At 45.5% G+C, this 26021-nt stretch overlaps 1 long non-coding RNA gene across 1 annotated transcript in view; it reads right to left on the bottom strand.

Moving 5' to 3' along the window:
• Positions 1-26021, bottom strand: part of LOC142431805 (uncharacterized) — a 319297-nt gene that overhangs the window by 226579 nt on the left and 66697 nt on the right. The window contains exon 2 of the long non-coding RNA XR_012780849.1: positions 810-960. This is a non-coding gene — a long non-coding RNA (uncharacterized LOC142431805). The remainder of the gene's footprint in view (positions 1-809; positions 961-26021) is intronic.

Below are 26021 nucleotides of genomic sequence, written 5' to 3'. Positions count from 1 at the left end.
ATGATAATTTGCTTTTAAAAATTCTGGCTGTGAAGCTGAATAACAGCCCATGGAGCTGCCTGTCGCTTCATTATTTATGTTCCAATCCAAGTTTTGACAGTTCCCACGGGCTCTAGACCGCATGCAGGAGATATTCTAGGCCATGTCTACGTGGAGGCATGGTGGGTAGAAAAACCAAGCCCAGAACCAGGGGAGGATAAGGAAGTTTTAGCAGGGTTTTCCACTCCTCACTGCCAGGCATGTCTCACAACTCACATAGATGATCATCCAAGTCCTTCCTGCCAGCCTATTGATTTTTTTCTTGTTGTTGCTGTTGTTATTAGCTGTTGGGGGCAGGGGGCAAAGTAAACCTGAACACAGGGAAGGAAACACTGCCGGGTTCTAGATCATCTTTGTGATGGGCTGCAGAAAAAGTCACTGTGACTGCAGGATCTTTACTGGCTGGCTTTCTCACATAACTCTCCGGGGCTTTATTCCTAGTCCATCCTAGTCTAGACACTCTGCTGTGGCCTCTTGGGCATCAGAGCCCCACACAGGCCTCCACTGTTAGATGGACGGTGCTGTCACATCAAGAGAGAGCCTTGGTTCGGAATAAAATCCTGGTCTGCCATGTCAAAGGCAAGAATTCTACCACTGAGCCATGCGATTTTCCCACCACCTGATAGCCTGCCTGAACCTTTAGACCAGAAGATCTCTGAAGATGGCTTTTGTTCTGTCTCCTGCTAACCCCGACATGTCTCATGACCCTTGATCCCAAAACTAAAACCAGACTCATTCCATGCATCAGATCCAACTCATGGCAGACTCACCTTTCTGCTCTGAAGCAGCTGATGGCTTCCAACTGCTCACCTTTGCTGTTAGCTCAATGTGTAACCCACTGTGCCACCAGAGTTCCTTCTTGACACCTCGATGGAGCTGAAGAAATATGTGTGGGTGCCCCAGTCTTCATTTCAGCAGCCACTGAGAGACGCAATAAGAGAGAAACTTGCATTAAAGCCAGCGCCGAAGCCCGAATCCTTTGGTCTTACAGAGAGGGTGGTGTGAGTGTGTGTCATATTTTATAGATGCTAATGGTTGACAACATGATTCAGTGGCTCAACAAATTGGAACTGACACCATCAACCTGTTTGATCCAATGAGAGTTTTTCAGCAGCAGCTCAAGGGGCTTTGTCAACATGAGAAGCCAGCTTCCCTGGTGAGGCCAGCCACTTGTTTCCTGTTAGTGACGAGCACCCACAGTAAATAGATTGACTCAGCACACTCATTCCAGCTCATCTGATGCCCAGCAAGCATCTCTAGCTAATGTGAGTAAAGGGCAGCATGAGTCGATGCCGTTTACTGAGCAGACGACGTCTAGCACACTTGTTTCTCTGCCACTGTCCTTGCCACACACCACCCTCTGCCCAGCTCTCAACACCACTATTCCAGGATGCCGCTCATCCATCTCATCTCCCAATCTGGGGGTCTTATGTACTTTCTCTACCCACTCCCACTCCCATTCTCTCTGTCTCTCTCTGTCTCTTTCTCTCTCTCTCTCTCTCTCTCTCTCTCACACACACACACACACACACACACACACACACACTCACACTCACACCTCCCTGGGGCATTTTTCTGGACTCTTTCACCAGGCTAATTTCTCCAGGACTTTATTAGATCAGTTGTCAGACTATGTCCAGGGTTGAACAGTGACCACGAAAAGGTATGTCTCTATCCAAATGTGACCTTACTTGAGAAAAGAAAAAAACAGGGTGGGTTTGTAGATCTGAACAAGGGTCTTAGGGGAAAGGGGGTCTTTGGATATTTAAACAAGGGTCTTGATGTAAGCTCTAAATGACAAGTGTCCTTATAAGAGATGCACAGAGAAGAAGCTGGGGATGTGGGAGAAGGTCCCTGAGAATAGAAGCAGAGATTAGCGGGGTGGAGCCACAAGCCAGCACAAGCCTGGGGCACCAAACACTGAAAGAGGCCATGAAAGACCCTCCTCTGGAGCCTTTGGAGAGAGTGTGGCCTGTCAACATTGTGACCCCAGACCCTTGACCTGCAGAACTGTGGGAGAGCAAGTGTAGGTTGTTTCAGCCTTGTCTGTGTGTGTGGTGAACAAGGTGTCGCTGGGCCCATCCCTTGCACTTGCTTTTCCCCTCTGCCTGCATCATCTGGTTTTGCAGTTGCCTTCCACACTGAGTCCTGAGCCCCTGGAAGGTGGGGAGGGTGGGGAAGACTCTTTCGCTTGACCTTCATTCAACCAGGTTCCAGCACAGACCTCCACACAGTAGAGTCAAGTTCTTCCTGTCAGGGGTCGAAGAGTTTCCAGCAGGGTAAACGCAAAAATGACAAAGTCAGACTTTATCTTTAAAATCTTTTACTCTCCCCTCCAATGTCCCTTTGGTACAAGCCCCTCTTGGCTTTCAATTAATTCATCAATTTATCTGTACAAAAGGCTACCACAACCCACTTAGCTGGCCACCTGATCATATATCTCACTTCTCTGTCAATGGTGATAAACCCCTAAAATGATTCATAAGCTGCTTCCATGGGCTCCAAACCTGCCTTCACTGTTTCAAGGTGGAGTGGCCATATGGCCCACAGGCACACTTCCATTGTGTGCCATGGTGGATACCAACTGGGCCATTGAAATGCCTTCTTTTTTCCTTTGTGTAAGCAAGGGAGACCAAAGAAGGAAGGATGCATTAGAATCCCAGTGCTGATGAAGAACACAGAAAGCACCATGGATGGCCAAGAGAACAAACACATCCGTCTTGGAAGAAGCATAGCCGAGCACTCCTTTGAGGAAACCATGATGAGACTTCATCACACGTACTTTGCACATGTTGCCAGGAGAGACCGCTCTCTAGAGAAGGACACCGTGCTTGGTCAAGTAGAGGGGCAGTGAATAGGAGAAAGGCCCTCAACATGATGGACTGACACACTGGATGCAACAGTGGACTCAAGCATAAGAACAAGGGTGAGGACGGCACGGGGCCGGGCAGTGTTGCATTGTGTTGTTCTCGGGGTCGCTGCAAGCAGAACCTCAGCGGCACCTGACAACAAACAACAATGAACAGTGCCTGGATGTGTGCTATCCGTGGGCAAAGAAAGCTGGTGAGTGCTGACTCCAGCCTAAGTCTCAGGTTAACCATCAAGAAGAAGACAACCCTAAAAAATGCTTAGACCCTGACTTAGAAAAACAAACAAACGTAAGATAAATAAACAAATAAGTGATGAGAGAAGGAAGCCACAAGCTCAATAAGATAGGGAATAAATACAGCCTTAAAAAAAGGAGTCAGTACAACCGCTGAAGACAAATGAGTGCATAAGCAAATGTGGCGGAAAAAGAAGATGGTGCCCGGCTATCTAAAGGTATAGCATCTGGGGTCTTAAAGACTTGAAGGTAAACAAGGGGCCATCTAACTCAGAAGCAACAAAGCCCACATGGAAGAAGCACACCAGCCTGTGTGATCACGAGGTGTCAAAGGGATCAGGTATAAGGCATCATCAGAACAAAAAATATCTTACCATATTGAATGAAGGGGGAGTACTGAGTGGAGACCCAAAGCCCTTTTGTCGGCCACTGGAGTTCCCCTTGCAGAGGGGTCTAGGGGTGGAGACTAGTCCGTCAAGGTGCGATGTAGCAACAACGACTACCATGATCCCAATTCTACCTTGCAAGTCTGGCTAGACCAGAGGATGTACACTGGTACAGGTAGGAACTGGAAACACAGGGAATTCAGGGTGGATGATCCCTTCAGGACCAGTGGTGTTAGTGTCCATACTGGGAGGGTAGGTGGAGAGTGGGTTGGAAAGAGGAATCATTTACAAGGATCTGCATATGACTTCTTCCCTGGGGGATGGACAACAGAAAAGTGGGTGAAAGGAGACGTCGCATAGGACAAGATATGACAAAATGATAATTTATAAATTATCAAGGGCTCATGAGGGATGGGGGAGCCGGGAGGAAGGGGAAAAATGAGGACGTGATGCCAGGGGCTTAGATGGAGAGCAAATGTTTTGGGAATGATGAGGGCAATGAATGTACAGATGTGCTTTACACGATTGATATATGTACGGATTGTGATAAGAGTTGTATGAGTCCCTAATAAAATGATTTTTTTTTAAAAAGGAGACAGTGTTGCCCACGCATGGATTCTGACTAACAGTGACCCTGTAGGACTGAGCAGAACCACGGTACCACCTCTGTGTGGTTTCTTAGGCTGCAGGTCTTCACGAAAGCAGACTGCCACATCTCTCTCAGTCAGTGGCTAGAGAGTTCAAACCATAGGCCTTTCGGTTAGCAGACAAGTACTTCAATCTCTGTGTCACTGGTACTCCGAGAATAGATCCTAAAGGGATATATGCTATTATGATCCAATGAGAGACTCCAACCTTATTTTAACAGCAACTAGAGTCCTTGGTGTTTTTCTGAAGAGGTGATACCGACCTGTGTATTGTGTAGCTCACTGTTGTAAATGCTCATGTCTATTTTACGTACGAGAACACTGAAGCACAGAGAAGTTGGGTGGCTTGTTCTTGATCCCTCCCTCGTCAGTGGCAGACACCAAGCCCTAAGCTGGACTCCACAGCCCACTGCCCAGTCTGGTCAACAGAATATGCCTGCATTTTACTTATTGTTAAATACTTTTATTGGGGGCTCTTACATCTCTTATCACAATCCATACATTCATCCAGTGTTTCAAGCACATTTGCACACATGCCACCATCATCATTTTCAACGCATTCTCTTTCCACGTGAGCTCCTGATGTCTGCTCCCCATTTCTTCCCCCGCCTTCCCCACCCTCGTGAACCCTTGATATGTTGTAGATTGTTATTTTCATAGCTTATGTCATCCTCCATTGCCCCTCACCCACTTTTCCATTTCCCATCCCCCTGAGAGGGTGTTATAGGTTGATCCTTGTGATCGATGGCCCCTTTCTCCCCCTACCCTCCCCTAATCCTCACAGTATCTCTACTCTCATTGTTGGCCCTGGGGGGTTTATCTACCCTGGATTCCCTGTGCCTGCATCTTTCTTAGGAAAACTAACAAGTTACCAAAGACGGTGCAGTTCTTTGGTCCCTGATGCCTTTGCTCAGCCATGCTGGCAGACACATTTCTCTCTGGCCTTTGGCCTCTCAGCCATTTGCGACCCCCAAAGCCTTGCCCTGCTCAGTCAGGTGTCACAAAGATCCTTTAACTTTGATCAACTGGTTCTGCAAGTCAGCCTCCTGCCCAAAGGCACTCAGCTTTCCTAGGTCCATGGCCAGGGCCACCATTATGCCTCATGGTCCCAGCATGCCTCCCCTGCCGCATCTCCACACAGGAATCTTCTTCCTGGTTCTTCTTCTTTGCTGGTGGTGGAATTCTCTCTTCCTGTATGGGAGGGTTCACTTCATAGCCAGTAGAATGGCAAAACTTCCCAATGCTCATGTTAGTGGTCCTACGCCTTATTTGCATGCTCTCATCTGGCTAGCTGGGGACAGTTACGAAGAGTGTGGATAGAAGAACCAGACCAAATACTTTGATTTCACCTCCGTGGTGGACTATGAACCAGGACCATGTGAAGTCTAAATAGGTCATCCACAATGGCCAAGGGCTGGCAGGAGTGGTCAGGGGGCAGAACCACAAGTTTGTTTGATATAACTGATTTATGGATTGCTACAATAGCTGTAAGATCCCCCAATAAAGTGATTAAAATTAAAAATATTTTTTAAGTTAAAAAAATAACTACTTCCTAAAGAACCCTAAATTCAGGCCCTGACTTAAAAATCTATATTCTGCCCCTTAGCTGTGTGAGTGTGACTTTCAACGAATGAAAATTAAAAGTCAGTTCCTCAGCTGGCCTGGCCACATTCCAAGGGCTCAAGCATCGCATGTGGCTAAGGGCTACCACATTGCACAGCCCAAGAACATGTTCATCATAGCAGAAGGCTTTGGGAAACGGCTGTGTCCGTGTCTGACCAGTGATGCCCACTTGCCTTGAGTGATGTCAGCACAACACTAAGGAGCTCCACTCCCGGCAACGGCAGGCATCCAATCAGAACACCCATCGCATGCCCCAGTCCTTTATTCAATCGCCAAAGAGTTTGGATTGAGCACTGCTGTGTACAAGGCCTCTTCTAGCTGCTGGGTATATATTAGTGAACTGAACAGGTCCCAGCACAGGTGGAATCCCTGTTTTAGCTCTCTGCACGTCAGATAGCCATGAACCCACTCCCAGAATCTCTTCTCTGCTTTAGGTCAAGTGGAGCCCAGTGTCTTTAACCAGCCTTCAGGAGGCATGATTCTCAGGGCCTCCACTCATTCTGAGTTCATCTCTGCAAATGGTTTAGACTGCCATTATCCCTGGTAGAACTAAGTGCTCATAAATGCATATATTACTCCAAGTATCCAGGGCAGAGTTCAGAGCAATGATTTCCAACTTGCTCCAATACTGAATCTCTACTCATTCGACCTGAGAATGCATTTACTTTTCAGGAGATGGTCACATGGCATGGCTGATTGGACTAGGTGAGCAGCCAAAACAAAATTGTTTTTAAATGTCTTTCTAGCTGGAGCTGCTTTGGGGCTTGCCCATCCCCAGCTGGTACTTTGGCCATGGACATGTAAACCAAAGTGCAAATGTTCACATTGATGCTCGCTGATGTCCCTCTTAAGTCCACATCCAGCCGCTATAACCTCCAACCAATGCTTTTTACAAGGATTCGAATTTATACAGGTACAATGTTTTGGGTTTTTTTTGGGGGGGGGGGGGTGTTTGAGAGATCAGTCCCTGGTGTAGTACTTCATACCTGGTAAAGCAGAGGGGCAGCAAAAAGGAAGGAGGCCCTCGACCACATGGATTCACCCAGTGGCCGCAACGCTGGACTCAAACATAACAAAAAGTGTGAGGAGGGTCCCGGACCAGAAAGCATTTTGTTCTGTGGTGCATAGGGTCGCTGTGAGTTGGAACCGAACCAACAGTGCCTAACAATAACATGAGACACACAGAACACAGATGTTGTGAAATTCTGAAGATATGCTATAGCTGTGCCTCATTGGCCCTCCGCTGTCTAGGGCACCCACAATAGGTCAAAGCCAAGTCCAGAAGGGGGTACTTGTTCCCATCCAATCCACATGGCAGCCCGGGAGGCTATTACTCCATGAGGAAGTGCTCCACTAGCTAGGACTTCACTAGAGTGACGAGGCAGACTCAGAGAGGTTAAGTGGGCAACCCTGAATCCCACAACGAGAGAGTGACTGAGCTAGCATTTAAATAAAAAGTCTCTACTCTTGGATAAAATCCTGAAAGCAGGAAGAATTAGGAAAGAAGGAGGAATGGAAATGGGAAACACAGGGAGGAGATTGGATGAGTGATGTTACATGGTGTGGACTGCAAACAAGGACATGAAACAACAGGGGCAGGAACTGTAGAATGGAAAACTGATTGGCTCTGTATACATACCATACTCAATCCTCAGTGAACAGTTGAAGAAGAAAAAGAATTCTCCCTCCCCTGGGTCAACGTTCTTTCACCTCCTTCTCACCCCCTCTATCGTCCAGATGTGGGGTAAGGGCCGCAGCGCGCCCAGCGGGGGTGGGGGGGATCTGCATCTACACACCTCCCACCCCACTCCCTGTACCTGCTTTAGAACAAAGTACTCAGTTCCTTCTCTGCCAATAGCAGAGAGTGGTTTTAGGCCTGATTCTCCATGGAGGAGTTTGTATTTCAACCAGACACAAGCAAAGTCTGGTTCGTGGGACAAAGCTTGCCTGCCCCCTTGATTTTGTACGGTCCTTGAGCTAAGAGTGGTTTTGCATTTTCAAGTGGCTGGGAAGGGGATGTGAAACAAATGATAATATTTTGTGACACATAATTAAAATTATAGGAGCCCCGGAGGCATCGTGGTTACACAATGCTAACATAGTGCTGCGAACCACAAGGTCAGCAATTTGAACCCACCGGTAGCTCCTCCAGAAAAAGATCAGGATTTCTACTCCTGTCAAGAGTTACAGTCTGGGAAACCCCCTGGGGCAGTTCTACCCTTCCTCTATGGGTTGCTTTGAGTCTGAAAGACTTTGGTGGCAATGAGTTTCAGTGAATGAAAATTATGTGAAAGTAACTTTTCCGTGTCCCTAAGAAAGCTGCCCATCTTCTCACATTCTTGCACTGTAGTCACTCGGCGGGGCAGTTTTGAGAGACTGCTGGACCACAAAGCCTGAGCTATCCCCCAGTCGGGCCCAGGCAGATGGTTCCAACAGTGTGATGTCTGCCTGTGACTTTTTAGGAAGCAGAAGCTGTAGGATCGAGGACCTTATGGTGATGTCAGAGTCAGTGTCGGCAGTGTGTAGGTCAGAGTCAGTGTCGGCAGTGTGTAGGTCAGAGTCAGTGTCAGCAGTGTGTAGGTCAAAGTCAGTGTTAGCAGTGTGTAGGTCAGAGTCAGTGTCGGCAGTGTGTAGGTCAGAGTCAGTACGGCAGTGTGTAGGTCAGAGTCAGTGTCGGCAGTGTGTAGGTCAGAGTCAGTACGGCAATGTGTAGGTCAGAGTCAGTGTCGGCAGTGTGTAGGTCAGAGTCAGTGTCAGGAGTGTGTAGGTGCAGGAGGTCCCAGGGGTGCATCATGGTAAAGAAGGGCCCTAGGGAAGGCTTCAGGTGATACTGGATGATACAGACATTCTCAGCGCTCCAATCATCCAGACATCACTTCTAACCTAGCAGCGCTTCCCAGGAAAACAATATTGGAAGATGGATGCCTACTCTAAGTATGGATATCTGTGTCCGAGGAGCATAAACTAGTCAATTATTAGCCCGAGAAATGTGCATCCCCCCCACCCCCGCTGGGCGCGCTGCGGCCCTTACCCCACATGCCACCGCCATCTTCTGCGCAGGCATCAGTTTTATTAGCATCATAACTTGTCCTCAGGCAGTAGTATCTCTAGTCTTCTAAGCACCATGACCACTACACAATAGCCATTATTCTCTGAGCCCCTCCCCCGAATTAATTATTTTCCCGAATCCATCCTAACACCTCCTTTCCAACAAGCATAAACACAGAGGCTACAATTCCTGCTGCAACTCCCCTGCCCTCCCTGTTACTTTCACTCCCTTCTCTTTACTAACGATGGAGAGAAAAAACCCGGCCTGTAAAGGAGCTAGCTTCCTCACCCCAACGTCTGAACTTGGAGAGACAGAACTAATGAAGGTATACTGGGGGGTGGGGGGGTTATCAGATGCTTAAGTACCACAACTATCCTGTGTTAGTCTGGGTAAACTAGGGAAACAAATCCATAGAAACTCATATATGTATGAGAGTTTTATATAAAAGGTAAGTGTACATTAAGAAAGCAACCCAACCCACTGCTATCCAAGTCCGTAAATCCAACATCAGCCCATGTGTTTGACACTAATCTACAAAGTCTTCCTCAATCTCACAAAACACACACAATGATGCTGACTACAGGAGGAAAGCCAAAATCACTGAGCTTGTAAGCATCTCAGTGTTGGCAGGGGTCTCCACATAGCTGCTCCAGCATCCAGGATTGAATCAGGGTAGGTCCATATGGCTTCTCCTCAGGGATGTCTTGCAGGAAGTGAGCCTTGCCAGCTGAAGCAGGAAACTGGCTAAGGCAGCCGCACCCTGGTCTTATCATCAGAAAGCAAGAGACCAGAGAACTAGGAAGGCAAGGCTCACCAAGCCATTTGTCTCTCTGCCCTTCAATTAATCCCACATGTGTTTATTGGCCAAGTTGGCACAATGAACTTAACTAATGAAGGTATTATGTGTTAGGGGGTGGGGGGACGGGAGGCAGGTGTTGGGGTTTTTAAACCAAATGCTTAAGCACCACAACTATCCTTAGCCTAGAATTCTGATATTAACACCTTGTCTTCTCCAAAAAATACCTTTGATGTTTGCTTCTTTCACTGAGTGTCATCCAGTCTGATTCTTTTTTGAAATAAAGATTAAAATTCTACAAGGAATAAAAGGACTGTGATACAAACACACACACATTACCCTTGATGTTTTATTCATGTTATGATCCACTTTTATTGATTTTTTAAAAATAATATATGGCTATAAGAAGTAAAAGGACTACATTGTCTATTCATGCACACACATATGTGACACAGGTAGGAAATGATGTGTGTGTACACGTGTGTATGCATGAAGTCCCTAGGTGGCTCAAATGCTTTGCACCCAACTGACAATGTAAAGGTTGGTTGCCCGTTGGAACCTACCCACCAGCACTTCAGAAGATAGACCTGGTGTTCGCTTTCTGTTAAGATTACAGCTCCCCTAATATTGATGGCGAGGAGGGCGTAGGAGTCCTGGTAGGGCTAGATCAAGGGCAAAGTAACCGAGATGAATTACTGAAAACCATAGAGAGGCCGAACACGATAGTGGGACAAGAGGAAAGTAAAAGGAAATAGAGGAAGCAACTAGGAGACAAGGGGCATTTACAGAGGTCTAAATACAGTCATGTACATATGTAAATCTATTTATGACAATGGGGAAATAGATCTATGTGCTTATATTTATAGGTTTAATATTAAAGTAGCAGAAGGACATTGGGCCTCCACTCAAGTACTCCCTCGATGCAAGAACACATTGTTCTATTACACTGGCATTCCATGATGCTCACCTTCCCGACATGATCACTGAAGACAGAGCAGGTGCATAAGGAAATGTGGTGAAGAAAGTTCATGGTGCCCGGCTATCAAAAGATATGGCATCTGGGGTCTTAAAAGCTTGATGATAAACAAGCGGCCATCTAGCTGAAAAGCAACAAAGCCCACATGGAAGAAGCACACCAGCCTGTGAGATCATGATAGGTGTTGATAGGATCAGGTATCAGGCATCAAAGGACCAAAAAAATATATCATTATGAATGAGGGAGAGTGTGGCATGGAGACCCAAAGCCCATCTGTAGGCAACTGGTCATCCCTTTATAGAAGGGTCTCAGAGAGGAGACGAGCCAGTCAGGGTGCAGTATAGCACTGATGAAACATACAACTTTCCTCTAGTTCTTTAATGCTTCCTCCCCATCCCACTATTATGATCCCAATTCGACCTTACAAATCTGGCTAGACCAGAAGATGTATACTGATACAGATTAAGAGCTGAGAACACAGGCAATCCAGGACAGTTAAACCCCTCAGGACCAATAATGAGAGTAGAGGTACCAGGAGGGGAAGGTGAAGGTGGGGGATAAAGGTGGAACAAATCATAATGATCTACATATAACCCCCTCCCTGGGGGACGGACAACAGAAAAGTGGATGAAGAGAGACATTGGACAGCATAAGACATGGAAAAATCATAATAATTTATAAATTATCATGGGTTCATGAGGGAGGGGCTGGATGAGGGAGGGGAAAATGAGGAAGGAGCTGATACCAAGGGCTCAAGTATAAAGAAAGTTTTGAGAATGATGATGGCAAACAAAAGTATAAATGTACTTGACACAATGGATGGATGGACGGATGGATGGATGGATGGATGGATGGATGGATGGATGGATGGATGGATGGATGGATTGTGGTAAGAGTTTTAAAAGCCCCCAATAAAACAATTTATTTAAGAAAAATAAAAGACAGCTCCTACCAACACCCACTCCACCCTACCACGGGGGAGGGGAGAAACCCCTGTGGAGCAGTTCTACTCTGTGCTCTGTATCACTAGAGCTGCCAAGAGTCCAAATTGAATCACCAGCAACAGGTTTCTTTTGTTATACATGCATATGTGTATATACAATGTATCATTAAATGTATGAAGAATGCCATGCTTAATAAAACCAGTGCTATTTACTGTGTACTAGCAAGAGCCAAGCCCGCTGCAAGAGCTTTATTTACCCAACTGAAAACCCTGTCCTTACCCTAAGTAGATGATGATTCACAAGAGTACAACTTCCAAAACTGAGTGTATCTACCACCTCTTTTCATTAAAAAAAAATTACTCAGTATGCCCCTGACATTTAAAAACATTTGTCCTGTAGCCCATCATCCGGGATAAAGTATCTCAACTCACTGTCATTGAGGTGACAACTCCATGCCAACTCGCAATGCCCCTAAAGGGCAGGGTAGAACTACCCCTCTGGGTTCCAGGTCTGTTTAGGAGAGTAGAGGGCCCCATCTTTTTCCCTCAGAGCAGCTGGGGGTTTCAAACTGCAGACCTTGCAAATCGCAGCCAAATGTGTAATAAAAGTGTCAGTCTATCCACATTTGATTGTTCACCAGTTGTCTTCAGCAATCGTGCCAGGAAAGTGAGCATCTCAGACTGCCAAATTGTTAGAACAAAATGTTCTTGTGTTGAGGGAATACTTGAGTAGGGACCCACTGTCTATCTGTTTCCTTAATACGAAACCTATAAATATAGGTACATAGATCTATTTCCCCCTCATCATATATAAATATATTTACATTTGTATATGCCTGTATTTAGATCTCTATAAATGCCCTTTGCCTCCTAGTTCTTTCCTCTATTTCTTTGTACTTTCCTCTTATCCCATTATCATGTTCAGCCTTCATTTGGGTTTCAGGAATTCTTCTCAGTTTCATTGCCTTGATCCAGCCCTGCCAGACCTCCTACACCCTCCTTGCCACCGATTTTGGATCACTTGTTGTTCCTTTGTCCCACCTCTTTTCCCCTGCCTCCCCCTCTCCCATGGCCCCCACCCCTGGAATTATCATCCCATTGGTCTCTCTTCCAGCTTATTTATCTTGCCTATCCCTTTCAGGTAGACATGCAGTGACAATATGTACCAACACAAGACCAAGTACAGTGAAGCAACTACAGAAAATAAAACAATAGCTACAACAGCTACAAGAAAGCTGATGGTGCCTGGCTATCAAAAGATACAGTGTCTGGGGTCTTAAAGGCTTGAAGATAAACAGGCGGCCCATCTAGCTGAGAAACAACAAAACCCACATGGAAGAAACACACCAGCCTGTGGGATCATGAGGCGTCGAAGAGATCAGGTATCAGGCATCAAAGGACAAAAAAAACATAGCATTGTGAATGAGGAGGAGTGCAGAGTGGTGACTCAGGACCCATCTGTGGGCAATCTGACATCCCCTTGCAGAAGGGTCGAGGGGAGGAAATGAGCCAGTCAGGGTGCAGTGTACCAATGATGAAACATACAATTTTTCTCTAGTTCTTGAATGCTTCCCTCCCCCCTCCCCCCACTATCATGATCCCAATTCTACCTTACAAATCCGGCTGGACTAGAGGATGTACACTGGTACAGACAGGAAATGGAAACACAGGGAATCCAGGACAGATAAACCTCTCAGGACCAGGGGTGAGAGTAATGATACTGGGAGGGTGGAGGGAAGGTGAGGGAGAAAGGGGGAACCGATTACAAGGATCTACATATAACCTTCTCCCTGGGGGGCGGACAGCCGAGAAGTGGGTGAAGGGAGACATTAGATGGTGTAAGATATGACAAAATAATAATAATTTATAAATTATCAACGGTTCATGGAGGAGGGGAGAGTGGTGAGGGAGGGAGGGAAATGAGCTGATACCAAGGACTCAAGTAGCAAGCAAATGTTTTGAGAATGATGAGGGACACAAATGTACAAAAGTGCTTGATACAGTGGATTTATGTGTGGATTGTGATAAGAATTGTACAAGCCCCCAATAAAATTATTTAATTATTTTTTTAAAATGTGTCTCTGTTTTTGCAGTCCCCCATCCCAGGCCCCAGGGGGCACTCTCGCCCACTTTGGGAAACAATGCCTTCGAGGGTCTAATTGGGAAGTTTCCAAGGCGGAGGCCCAGAGCTGGGACATAAATTGGCTGGGGAGGTAGAGACATGATTGGAGAGCTCTTGGTACATCAATGCACACTCAGAACAGAGACAGATGACAGCACCATGTAAGAACCTGATAGGGTACTGGAGGCACTGTGTGGCCATGAAGTATGGAGAGGCAGACAGCCACTTATTCCCAAACATTCCCTAAACACCCCCGCCCTCCCCCAAGCACAAGGTGTTTCTGGTGGACAAGGGAATAGCATAGCTCTTGACCACACTGAAGGAGCCTTGGTGGCCTAGTGGTATCTGCATTCTGCTCCTAACCACAAAGTCAGCAAAAAATAAGACCTCAGAAATTGATAGAATACCAATTATATGCTTGCTGAAAGCAAGGAAGATTTGAAGTACTTATTGATGAACATCAAAGACCACAATTACAACTCCATGTAAAGAAAAACAAAAACCTTCACAACTGGACCAATAAACAATAACAAAATAAATGGAGAAAAGATTGTAGTTGTCAAATATTTCACTTTATTAAGCTCCAAAGTCAGTGCTCATGGAACTAATAATCAAAAAAGAAAATGTCATATTGTGTTAAGTAAAGCTACTGCCAAAAATGAGAAGAAAACACCTTTTAAAGTGATAAAGAGAATAACTGGTGCCTTTGCATTATGTTAACAAAGAACAGTGAATGTACGTACCACAGACTGCCAGGAAAATAAGCAAATATGTCTTGGAGTAAGAACAGTCAGATCTTCCTAAGACAAAAGGAGGGTGGAATTTTGTCTCACTTTTAAAAAATGTAATCAGGAGACACCATTCCTAGAAAAGGACATCAAGCTTGGTATGTAGAGCAGAAGGTCAGTGAAACAGAAAGACCGTCTACAAGATGGATTGATGCGGTGGCTACAACAATGGTCTCAAACTAGCAATGATGGTGAGGATGGCACAGGACCTAACAATGGTTGGTTCAGTCATGTTGGGAGATGTGAGTCAGACCCGAGTCTACAGATCCTGACAGCGGCAACATCACAGCAGTTCAAAGGGAAGGACTTTGGCCCTTCGTAGTCTTGAGGACATGCTGGGACCGAGCCTTGGGAGGCCCTGATCTGTCTTTGAAAACCCGCAGTACTAAAGGTGCAAATCATGCCTTTGGAAAGATGTCAAGACACAGAGTCTTGTTTCCATTTCTTTTCATAGCAAATCGGCAATGCAAAATCCTTTGGGGGAAGGTTCACAGCCTTAAAGCTGCCTACCGTTGATTAAAAAGCAAAATATGAAAGTGCATGCAAAGAGACAGGTATGTGCACATTCATGTAGATCTCAGACATATGGTAAGTGGTATCAGCAGTTATCTCTGAAAGTGACTTTATGAACATTCCTCATCTTTTTTTAGTATCTTCTGACACTTCTAGCTTTCTGTAATAATCGTTATTTTCATATTCAGCAACAAATACACATTTTCATTAAACTGATCAATACATTGAAGAGACCTTAAAAGAGAACCTCAGTTGAATTCTGATGCAAGTGGGCTGACCGTGATCCCTGGCTGGCGAGCAAGGATTTGGAGATACGCTGGTTTGGGCCTGGATGTCTGCCCTGTTGGTTTTCTAGGTCTGAAGCTGACTTATAGGTCACTAACATCCTGAATTACCATTAACCTTTTCATCTGAGAACATGTTGCTGTCAGCATCCTCCTAGTTGACACGTAGAGCGATTGTCAACATGTCAGCGTATTACAGCATGGAAGGAGAGAGAATCAACCTTCCTGTGAGCAGGTCAGCCTCAAACACAGAATCTAGAAGCCTGTACCACTCGTCCTTTACTTGGGTTAGGAGTGGTGGCATCCAAAGAGGAGGCACATGGATTGAGATTTAGGAGTTCTAGGCTCTTACTACTCAATATGGACCAGCAGCATCTGCATCAGCCAGGAGCTTGTTAAGAAATACAGAATCCTAGAACTCACCCCAGACCTACCAAATCAGAACCTCCATTTGAACAAGATCTCCCAGTAATTATAGGGATGTTATAATTTATGAAATGCTTTTGTCAATAGAGGGAGCCCTGGTGGCACAGTGGGTTCTATGTTGGGCTGCTAACCACAAGGTCAGCAGTTAGAAACTCCCAGCAGCTCCAGAAGAGAAAGATGAGGCTTTCTGTTTGGGTAAAGGTTTAGAACTTTTCTATCTACCCTGCCCTATAGGGTAAATATGAACTGGAGCCAACTCGATGGCAGTGAGTGAGTTCATCAACATGACTCCAGTTCCTTCAATGTAGGCCATTAATTGTAAATTTACAGCCACATACCACCTCTTGCATAGCACAGCACCAACCATTCACCACCAGCCTATGAAATACATTGCCTGGAGCCCTGCTCTCCTTTAACTCTCATCCTCTCTACTTTAATCATTCTCCCTTGGATCCCACTGTCCTTGGGCTCTGCCTCTAGCATGAATTGCTGATCATCCCCCCTTTTCCATAGTGCAGAACTTGGGTGGGAATTATTTGAATCCTACAAGTGGAGAAGGGAATAAGGTAAGAGACCATGGCCAAAATCTGGCCCTGGCACAACATTTCAAAAACAGACCTTTAGCACCCCAAGATTAACTTCTCATTAATATACCTGTACTTCCCTCAGGCACCTCAAGCCATGCCTTTTCCCCATTGTGCCTTGTGTTAGCTAACAAAGACGCTCCTCTGTTATTCCACGGGGCTCTGGGGTAGGGAGGAACGTGGCATCAGTCATTTTGTGGCACTGGTAATCATGTGATCTAACAAAACTAGACATGGGAAGAATCCAAGCCGTCCACTTAGTGCCAAGATGCCAAGTTGGATTAGGCATATTAGAACATATTCATCATTTTTTAATGTTGTGTTGTTTATCTGAAATTCTGATTTAACTGGTGTCCTGAATTCTATCAGACTTCTCTATCCAGGATCTTTCAGGAAACTTTTCAGTGCTTGTAAGTGAGATCTATATGTCACAAAAAGATAAGAAATCTCACTCTCTTAACGGGGGACAAAGAAATGTCCCTTTTTCCATCTCTTGGGTGGCTGGGAATTATTATGGAGAAGGGAACAGGAAGTCTGAAGGTTAGAGAGGGTCGTGGGATAGTACAACAATAGAAAAGGTGTCTTAATTTGAACACAGCTTCTTCAGAATGCCTTCCTTTAGGCCAGTCCAGAGATGTTTATTTTCCCCTCAATCATCCAGGAGATATTGTGCAATTACTAATGTATTCTAAGACTTGACAAACTTCTTCCCAAGTGCATCTTCTTGATGTTTCTCTTTGGACCTCAATGAGGTTGTGGCAAAAGTATGATCTGCCCTCCTCTCTACTCCGCACTCTCCCACCTGTCTCTCAAGCTTATCCAGTTACAGGAAAGCCTTTTTCCTCCAATCCAAGCCATTGACTTCTCCCTTCCCCCCACTCTGCTCCAACTTGTGCGACTGTCCCATGACTCATGTGTCTTTCTATTGTGAGACCCTCATTCTCTGAGGGCAGGACGTGCAGCCCTCCAGCCCCTGGGTCAGGGGCCTGCATGTGGAAAGCCCTACAGATATGTCTTCTGAGTGAGTTCTGAGCCTAGTAAAGGCTACTTCTTTGACTGGGCTACACCAGACTACAACTGGGATGGAAAATGAAATGGCATCCTCTGGGTCCAGAACTCCCACTGGGCCTAGCAGCTACAAAAACTACCGACAACACGCTCTGCTGTACACTCTCCAAAGATTTCCTCTGGCCTCTGAATGTACTGGTGCTTTTGAAAGAGATGCAAGCCCTTCCATCCCTGCTGGGCTCCATTTTATAATCCACTGCAACTATTAATAATAAAGGGGGGAAAAGAGGACTCTCAAATGCTAACCCTTTAGTCACTTACTGAAAACTACGAAGGGACCCCAGGAGGTGGTACCTCCAACCTCTCAGGCAGGAGAGAAATAAAACTCTTTTCAAACTCCCTTTTCAGACCTGTGGGAACCTGGTGTAGGAGTACTACCAATCATGGCCAGCTGTGTGACTCCAAACCAGTTCAGAATAGGAAGCCTATTACGTGGGAGCTTTTGTGGGTAGAGGTGGACGTGCATAGAAGGTACCACGCTCGGTATCTGGTCTAGCTGAGACCCTGCCTTGTCATAGTCTGATGAGTCCTGAAGGTAGGCCCAAGGATCCCACGGATCCCACAGCCAGTTTATCCAGACCTAGTGCTCTTCCAATGCTGTAGCCCACCACTCCTAAGTAGGTTGTTTCTTCTCTTTTTTGAGAAAGGAATGAAGGCTAAATGGTCCTGAAGACGAGACGGCTGCTACCTATAAAATCTCACAGACAATGTCCAGTGTCTTTTCAGCTGTCAGTGACGATGCCCTAAAGCTCTGCCGTAGGGGATGCATGGGTTTCAGATCTGGCCAATCATAATCCCCCATGCCACTGGCCAGATGTGGACATGACACCAGGTGGGCTGCTCAAAGCCCTCATGTGACTCTGATGCACAGGCAATGTACACCAGAAGCACGTCCTTCTGCTTGGGCCATTGAACTGGAACAATGGGAATCAGAGCCACAGGCAAGAGAGTCTGCTTGCAGAAAGATGTCAACCAAATCGGATGGGAGGGCCAGTTAAATCTTGTTGCCAAAGAACTCAGGATTTCTTAGCTCCTCTCTGGATCTTGAAAGGCTGCTCCACTGATAAAGCTGGCTGAAACTGGGATTTTATACTTTAGCTGAAATTGGGATTTTATACATGCAACAAAAAGAGCCATGACATCTACACACCTTGGATTTCCTTCCAACTAGATAGGCACTAAAAGAAATACAAACAAAAACCAAACCCACTGCCACCAAGGGCATTCTGATTTGTAGCAACTCCATGTAAAGTTTCTGAGCAGACACCTCAGCTTTCAACTACAGACTGGCTATTGGCTTTGAACCACCAACCTTGCAAAGAGCAGCCAAAGACTTAGCCAACATTGCCATAATCAGAAACCCTGTATAGGGTCACTTTGAGTTGGAAGTGGCCTGATGTCTGTGAATTAGAAGAAATAAGAACCTCTCTTAATAAGTTCAGGATAAACATAGAGTCAGAATAGAAGAAAAATGTAGAAAATTGGCAAAATTAAAATAGTCATTGTAAGGCCTGCATGTTGCTAGCTAAGAGAAGCTGTCCTGAAAGACAAAAATAAGTAATACCCCCAAGAAAGATGGAACAGCTAACAATTTTGAGTACTCTGGCCATGTCAAAGTCAGCCCCATTCACCTGGTCAAAGGTGACTGGCAATAAATAGACACAGCTTTCCCTAACCTGTGTCAGGTCACAGGAAAGATACTGTGAGCATCAGATGGACTGGGGGTTCTAGATAGCCATGCAGGGTGTTAGGATGGGCCAAATGACAGCAGACGAGAAGGCAGTCCCTGAGTACTTCCAGAGCAGAAGAAAGAATCGAGCATTTGCTTACAGAGAAGACAGGGGGAGAGAAAACACGCCTAAGCCTCTCATTCCAGACGCTCTACTCTTTGTCTTGTCTGCTGAGGGTTTTTATGAAGAATGCATGTTGGGTTTTGTCAAAAGCTTTCTCTATATCAATTAATATGTTCATATAACTTTTCTCCTTTAGCTCATAGATGTACTGATGTGACTCTAACATTGAACCAGTCAAGTGTATCTGGAATAGTGTACCCCTTTAAACTGAGGCACAGAACAACCAACGTGAGGCTCACCGAGTCATTTATCCCTCTGCCCTTCAGTTAATCCTACTTGTGTTTATCGGCCAGGCTGGCACAATAAACGATAGCAGTATTCGTAGTGAAGGTCTCATAGAATTAGTTAGGAAGTGTTATATTGGCTTTTATTTTCTGAAAGAAATTAAGTATTGAAATCATTTCTTCTTTAAATGTTTAGTAGGATTCACCCGGGAAACAATCTAAGGCTGGTGCCTTATTTTTTGGAAAGTTATAAATGATTGAAACAATTCCTTTGCTGGATCTGAATGTATTCAGATTAAATAGTTCTCCTTGGGGTGGGGGTGTAATTTGTGTCACCCAAACAATTAGATTATTTTCATCTAAATTATTAAATTTAGGGGTATAGCGTCATTCATAGTATTCCTTTATTATAATTTTAATGGTGTCAATAGTGATGACTCATCTCTTGTTTCTCATAATGGAATTTTGTGCCTTCTCTTTTTTCCCCCCGACTTATCCTGGCTAGAGGTTTATTGTTTTTATTAATCTTTCCAAATAACAAACTTTTTCAATGGCAAACTCTCATTTCCTGTATCAATTTCATTGATTTCTATTCAAATTTATACCACTTTTCTTCTCCTAGCTTTACCCTAAGATTGCTCTCCTACCCCTAGCTTCCTAAGATGGAAGTTTAAGAGTCTTGACTTTAGATCTTACCTCTTCCCTTCTATGTGCATTTGATGCTTGAAATTTCCCCTCAAGCTCTACAAATTTAAATTGTATGTTCATTTTCATTGAGATTTTTCAAAATATCTTGACTTCTCTTTTTGCATTTCGTTTATTTTAGAAGTATGTTGTTCAAGTCTCAAATATTTGGGAATTTTTCAACTCTCTTCCTGTTATTGATGTCTAGGTTCATCCCCTTTGTGGTGTGAGAATATCCTTGGTATGATTCTATTCTCTTTAATTTGATGAGATGTGTTTCATGGCCCCAAAATGTAGCATATGTTGGTGAATAGCTTGAAAAGAATGTGTATTCTCCCTTTGTTGGATGGCCTCGTCTACAAATGTCAACTAGATTCAGTTGATTGATAGAACCATTCAGGTCAACTATATCCTTGCTGATTTTCTGCCTTCTTGGTCTATCAATGACTGGAGGGGCGGGTGGTGAACTCCAACGACAATTGTAGATTTTTCTACTGATTCTTGCTGCTGTATCAGCTTTTTCCTTACATATTTTGACACTGTGTTGTTAGATGAATAAGTCTTTGGTGTCTCTTTGGGGAGGAGCATGATTCAAACCACAATATCCTCTTCTCACATAAAGAATAGCATCACAGTGGGGATGCTTGCGTCAGTCAAAGGCATCACAGAGATGTGTCTCCAAGGCCCCTTTCATGGGCTGACTTCACCCAACATAGAGCTGCTTCATCAAGGACACGTACCTCCTATGGCAACTCACATGCAGTGATAACGTCCAGCCCCTTCAACCCTACAAGGACCAACTGTCATAGATAGCAAACGTTCCAGAACTCTCTGAGGAGTCAGCCAAAGCTGTATCAGGCCTGCACTGATGTATGACTTCTCCTTCTACCAGTCCTGCTCGGACCTCCTCCACCATGGGTGCCGATTTCTACCAAGCCTCATGCCTCCAGACTCTGCTTCAGTGCCCACTCTGGACCCCTCAGTCTATGACTCACTCTCCTGACAGAGGAACTCTTTTCCCATGTTGCTTAGCAAATGATAAATAATATGGAGTCCACATGGATTTGCTTTTCTATGAAAAGTAAGAAAGATTCCCTCTGTTCACTTGATCATCACTCCAAAGTGCTGAGTATCAAGGTGTCACCACCTAGTCTTCATGCTTCTGTCATTTCACTCAACAGGGCTTCTGATAAGGTTCCTGCTCACTAAAATGCAACCATATTGACATGGACCCTTGAACTGAGAAATGGCCTGGCTCCTACTCTTGGACAGGGAGGAGGGGAAGGCCAGGAATGCAAGGCTGATGTTGGAACCAGAACACATCTTCCAAAAGTAGTACCCCTGCAGACAGACACCACCCAATCCGAGGCCAGAGGCCTGGTCAGAGGAGTAACCACGATGACCCTGATGGCAAAACCAGCCTCCAGGCTCAAACTGAGGTGCTCATGGGATGAAGCATCGCCTCGGAAGGCACTCTCCAGCATGCAAGAGTCGGCCTTCAATCATATTTGCAGTCTGAGATGATAGACACTAATTTGGCGTTTTGGCGTCTAGTCCCAACTTTGGACACAGTTTCTGAGTGAGGAAAAATTATGGACTGTGGTGTGAACTGAGCACTCAGCTTTCAAACAGCCCACACATGGATACTTTATATATTGATCTCCAAAATGCTGAGATTTATTTTTACTCGTACATCTGTAGGTGGTTGGCTATCTCTAGTTATCACATACTAGCATTGCTTGCCAACCCATAGTTCCATTTGAGTTGCGTCCGTGTCTTTGGAGGTAGAGCAATGTTTGTGCAATTGTATGAATATTTTATTGCATTTTGTCCCTATTAAGCTTGCAAAATGAGTGGTAAAAGAAAAATGAAAGTGCTGATGGCTGGGATGAGAGGCATTGGTCTCATTAGCTCAGTACAATTGAGACAAAGATAGGAATCATTAGGCCTGTGGAAAGTGATAAGTCATTAGCCTCAATCAGATGCTCATTGACTTCAAGCTGGTCAACGTCATGTTCTGTTATGAAGGGAAGGAACATATATGAAATGTATGAATCATCGAGGGCGATGCCTAAAAGGCAAGATGTAATTGGGGAAGTGAGGGCATTTTTCAGCTCTCTGGTGCCGGAAACTACATGTCATTGTGTTTAAGTGCTAACTCTGCACAACTTTTCAAGAGAACATATGTACAAAATTGGGAGGATGACTTTGTGAATGCCTTGTTTCCACTCTTATAGAGTGGTTGCATGTCTCACACTATGTGCTAAAATCTGTGTCTGTGATCACGGTGCTTAGCCTGCTGCGTTGAGACATGTCTTGTTGTTTCTTTAAGTACAAAAGCATTGGCGCTTTTATTAGCCCAGTGCTGGTAGATAGATACAGTCAGGGGAAGAAAAAAAAAACTCACTACCATCGAGTCAATTCCGACTCATAGTGACCTTATAGGACAGGGTAGAACTGCCTCTGTGGGTTTCTGAGACTGTAACTCTTTATGGGAGTAGAAAGCCTCTTCTTTCATACATATATTTCATATAAATATGTGGTTTCCATCAGCTGCTATGGAACTGGTCTCTGACTCATGGTGACCCCCATGTGCAATGGAACAAAATGCTTCCCAGTCCTGCACTGCCACCATGATTAGTTGCAGATTGGCCCACTGTGATACCTGATCAAATATCACAGCAACATGCCAGATTCCACTAACAGATGGCTAGTGGGTATACTTGAAGCTCATTTGCCAGAAGTCAAACCAAGGTCTCCCATGCAGGAGATGAGAATTCTACCTATCCCTGCCCCACCAATACCCCCAGATGTAGAAAATAGAGATGTACGTACACAAGTGCCTCAGAGGTACATTGGCAAGGAATAGAACCTGGGTCTGCTGCATGGAAGGCAAGAATTCTACCACTGAACCACCAAATGCCCCTAGAAATAGAGACACTAAGCAGCATGGTATACTTTTTTTTTCCAGCATGAATCCCCTCAAGAAAAAGCAACAACTCACTGGCATGAAGTTGATGCGGATTCATAATGACCCTATGAGATAAAGTAGAGCTGCCCCTGGTGGCACAGAGGTTACACGTTGGGCTTGAATCCTCAAGGTCGGTAGTTTGAAACTACCAGCCACCACTCCTCGGGAAAAAGGTAGGACTTTCTACTCACATAATGTGTTACAGTTTCAAACTCACAAGGACAGTTCCACCCTGTCCTAAAAGGTCACACTGAGCTGACATTGATTTGATGGCTCTGATTTGTTTTATTGGCTTGGCCCCCTTGAGGTTCCACAACTTTAAAACTTTGCAGGAGTAGACAGGATCCTCATTCTCCCAGGGAGTAGCTGGCGGGTTCAAACCCCTGACTCTGTGGTTAGCAGCAATATGCACCCAAATGCCTCTCCGTGAGCAAGGGTGTTTAACACAAAGGAAGGGAGCCATCGGACAGGGCAAGATATGACAAAATAATAATTCATAAATTATCAAGGGTTCATGAGGGAAGGGGGAGCAGGGAGGGAGGGGAAAAATGAGGAGCTGATGCCAGGAGCTTAAGTGGAGAGCAAATGTTTTGAGAATGATGAGGGCAATGAATGTACAAATGTGCTTTACCCAATTGATGTATGTATGGATTGTGATAAGAGTTGTATGAGCCCCTAATAAAATGATTTAAAAAACAAAAGGAAGAAGAAAGAGAAGAGGCGATGGGGTGGTAAGGAGACACTCAGGGGAAACAGAGACATGTAGGTTCAAGTCTCAGCCCTGCCCCGAGCATGGCCAGCTTCTTTTCTTCAATGCACTTCAAGCCCAGCCACCACCCATCTGTCTAGTTGGGCTGGAGTGTGCGTCCCTTCAGGGCTAGATTCCCCTGCTCTGCTTCTTGTCCTTCTGTCCCCAGCATCTCTTCTAATAAGGTCTGAACCTAGCTGTCCTGGTACAATTGATTGTTATAAACCACCTGCCTGAAGAGATTCAAGCCCAGAGACAAAGGAGCCTCAGACTTGGACTTGGGCGCTCGCTCAGGTGGAACATCTGAGGATAGTGATTCCCAAACACTCCCAGGCCCCACCCTGCTTTTTAAAACATAAAATACCAGTAAGGATGCAGTCATTTCAATACTTTTTGAAATATTGAAACTCCTTCGTGTTCACTATGCTCCAATGGTTCACACATGACACGAAAGCCTTTTAGAAAACGCATAGTAGGCATTTTCCCACTGGCAGGTTTAACATCCTGGTTCTGGCTATTTGTGAGAGGTGTTGAAGGCCTGTGGCATATAGCAATTTGTAATTTTGCTAAGGCACTCATTTGACTCAGCCCCCCACTGTGAGCTCCTGTGTAGGGAATTAGTCATGGGGGTGGACAAGCCGGGCCCTGGTCTCCGTGCTGGTTTCTGACTCACAGCACTAGCTGCTCCTGGATAGGGAGATGCTTGCAGGCCATCAGGCAAAACCCAGAGACTGCAGCCAAGCCCAGTGCTACTGCGTGTTAGACTCCCCCCCCCCACCCCATCAGCAAACCACCTCCTGCCACCCACGGTGCTGATGGATCTCCAGGACCTGGACTGTGCCTGTCTCCAAAAGTCAGCTGTGGGTGTCGGGAGTGCTCAAAAGCACCCCACCCATCCCTGTTCCAGATTCTGCAGGGGTTGCGGGGTCCAGGGATACTGCGTTCACTTGCATGCAGTATCTGAATACTGGGGTTCTGGTAAAAAATGTTTTTCCCATCCGTGTGAAGTACTGCCATGCTTCCTAGCAGTGGCAGACATTGTTCACTGCCTTCCAAGGTCTGCCCCCCCCCCACTTTTGTCCTGCTGACAACCCTGTGATGTTATCCATGGCAACAGTGGATCCAGTTCCCACTTCATCTGCTAACCCTCAGCTAGGGGCGGTCCTGTGAATAGAGCTGTGGCTAAAGAGATGCAGGAGGAGGTCATATGGGAGAACTTGCAGGAAACTGTTGCTTTCCACTATTAGGCACCAGTGGGGCTGGCCCTGTCCCCTCTTCACTCCGACTTCTTCCTCCCTGAATGGCAAGGGGCCAGGGAAGGGCAGATACGGCAGGTTCTGGCATTCTTTAGCCAATTACTCAAGACGACAAGTCTTCTTTGTGTAAGAGAAATAAAACCCTACCCTCTCTAAGCCATCATCATCAGTAAGGATATGTTTCTTATGTTTTGAGAATGATGATGGCAACAAATGTATAAATGTGCTTGACACAACGGATGGATGTATGGATGTATGTGATAAGAGTTGTATGAGCCCAATATAATGATTTTTTTTAAAGGGTATGCTTCTTGTGGATGCATAAACACTAGCACATATATGGACTACACAGCTCCTAGGGGCTCTCCTGCTCCCCAATCTACGGCTTTAGAATTCTAAGAGGCTCTCTGAGTGGTACGCTCAATCCGGGGCCACTTAATGTATCCTGTCCCTCGAGGACATAGAGCTTCAGTAGGAACCTTCTCTTTGATTTTTGAATGACACACTTCTTTCACTGGGCATTCCGTCTCCCAGCAGAAAGAGGCTTTTATCTAAGGTGTGTCGTGGTATATCCTGCTATCTGTCTCATCTTCGATGTCCCATCTCAGTTACCATTGAACTATCTCAGGAAAGAGGAGAATGCTAAGGAAAGGCTCACAAAAGGCTGCGCGTGGCTTTCTGAAGCGTACTCAAAGGAGTGTGTCAAGAGCGCAGGGCAGCCTGGAGCCTTGGACCAGAAAGCCTAATGAGGAAGATGAAGAAACCAGGCTCCTCTGACAGGCCTGTGATGAGCCTAACTCGTCGGCCCTGGAACTCCCAGCTACACAAACTCTTTCGCAGGGCGCCATCCACTAGGAAGCAGAACAATGGGCTTCTGTCTAAAGGAGCAATGAAACACAGCTCAATGAAAAGAGCACCTCTCAATGAATACCACTGGG

The sequence above is a fragment of the Tenrec ecaudatus genome, chromosome 18 (genome assembly GCF_050624435.1).
Source record: "Tenrec ecaudatus isolate mTenEca1 chromosome 18, mTenEca1.hap1, whole genome shotgun sequence".
NCBI classification, from domain to species: Eukaryota; Metazoa; Chordata; class Mammalia; order Afrosoricida; family Tenrecidae; genus Tenrec; species Tenrec ecaudatus.
Note: the sequence above shows the minus strand (reverse complement) of the source record. Positions and strands in the feature narration are given on the sequence as shown.